Raw genomic sequence first — 1,991 nt, 5'->3', positions numbered from 1 at the left:
GGGTGCTATAGATGGTTTGGAATCACAACTGTAATCCCTGTAGATGGAGAAATGCACTTTCTTCAACACAGTTCATCTTGTTGGAATGATAACCAGAGAAAAGGATTAGGGACTGTGTGGATAGCCATAATTTACTCATATACTTCTTCTCATAACTGATTTTGGCTTTAAATAGTTGTAGATGAATTTCCAATAGAGACCCTTGTGTCCATATTTTAAGTTTATTGAAGCATTGATTTTCAAATGAATAGTTGGTCAAACTTATGTTAGTCATCACTCATCACCACTTTTGCCAAATTGATGCAGGTTCTGGTCAACTTGGTCCTCGTTAGCACAACCGACCCAGGAATTATTCCTAGGAGCGATCAAGAATGTCCTGAAGAGGCTGGTACTAGCAATGGAACCAAAAGCAAAAAGGTAGTAGTCAATGGGGTGGAGATGAAATTGAAATACTGTCGAATTTGCAAGATTTTTCGGCCACCCAGAAGTTGTCACTGTGCGATCTGTGACAATTGCGTTGAGAGATACGATCATCACTGCCCTTGGATTGGTCAATGCATTGGATTGGTATGGCTAATCACACAAGAGTAAATGCTCAATTTGTAAGCCTCGAGCAAGTTAATCTCTTGAAGGCCCCACAATTCCTGATTGTGTCAAATGTCAATCACATTAACCTGCGTTTTATATGACGATAGGGATTAACTTTTGCCCCATATTTGACAAAATCAGAGACACTATGAGAGATGTTTCCTTTTTCTAGTAACTAACTTACTCGACCCTTGCACTTCTAGACTAAATTCAACATTCACTCTATCCTCAAGTTACTACTACAACCATAACATGTCTAAGATAATTAATGCATTTTCCTTCTTGATTTGATACTTTTTCTTTTTATTGTTTATGCAGAGGAACCATCGATATTACACGGTACTTGTGATGTCCACCTTAACTTTCTATGTATACATATTTGCATTCTCTTGCTGGAGGTTAAATCGAAGAATGTGGAAAGATGGGGATACATTTCTTGGATTGGTGAAGACCTGCCCGGAATCATTAGCATTGGCTGCATTGAGCTTGACCGCAATTGGGCTTTTAGGCCCCCTTGCTATCTATCATGTGTATTTGATAGCGGTCAATTAGGTCAGTTTGATTAGAAGTTCTTGCCAACTTAAAGAATATTAAACTACTTTAGCAAAAAATGCAAGAACTTAACAAAATAATACCAAATTAAAATCTAGACGAAATTCCATAGAGATTTACTTTTACTCTTGGGTCATGTTAGAAGTTTTAGAAATCTTAACTTGGTCACAATTGAATATACAAGTAATAACATGTTTGGATTAATTTCTATTTTCTCGTATTAATTTGGAAAACTTGAATAGAAGCTTCTCTTCAGAATTGATTCTAAATTTAGAGTCAATTGTAGCCGAATTTCCTAATAGGCACTAAATAATGGTAGAAAGGAAATAGTTGCTTAACTAGTTGCTGTTTTATGTTATTTTCTCATGTATTGCAGACTGCTTATGAGAATTTTCGACACCTTTATGTGGGTTCAAGGAGCCCTTATGATAGAGGAATTTTAAGAAATTTCAAAGAGGCATTTTTCGTGGCACTACCTCCTCCTAGAGTTGATTTTCGAGCTGAAGTTACATTGACATAAGGACAATAGCAAGGACAATAGCATGGGGTGAAATCTGAGTCACTCTTACCAAACAGGGAAATGATGATCATGAAGGTGTGTCACTGGACACTGATGGATTAAAAAATGTCATATGATTAGTATGCGTTTGCGCGTTGTTGCCAACAAGGAAAGGAAAAGTTGGATGGTGATTTCTTCTTCAACGAATGAAACTTCTTCAAAATGGACACTTTATAGATTAGTCAAGGAAAAGCTATTTATTGTTGTCTGTCTGCATATATATGTCGACCTCCTCAAATTAGATGTGAAAGAAAGTGAGAATACAATGAACTGAACTGTTATATAATTTAGA

The 1,991-nt window shown here is 36.4% G+C and overlaps 1 pseudogene; it reads left to right on the top strand.

Moving 5' to 3' along the window:
- Window positions 1–300: 300 nt before the first annotated feature.
- LOC130743859 (probable protein S-acyltransferase 7) lies at window positions 301–1,660 on the top strand (annotated as a pseudogene).
- The last annotated feature ends 331 nt before the right edge of the window (window positions 1,661–1,991 follow it).

This window comes from Lotus japonicus, chromosome 3 (assembly GCF_012489685.1).
Source record: "Lotus japonicus ecotype B-129 chromosome 3, LjGifu_v1.2".
Classification (NCBI taxonomy): domain Eukaryota; kingdom Viridiplantae; phylum Streptophyta; class Magnoliopsida; order Fabales; family Fabaceae; genus Lotus; species Lotus japonicus.
This window is presented reverse-complemented; position numbering and strand designations above follow the sequence as displayed.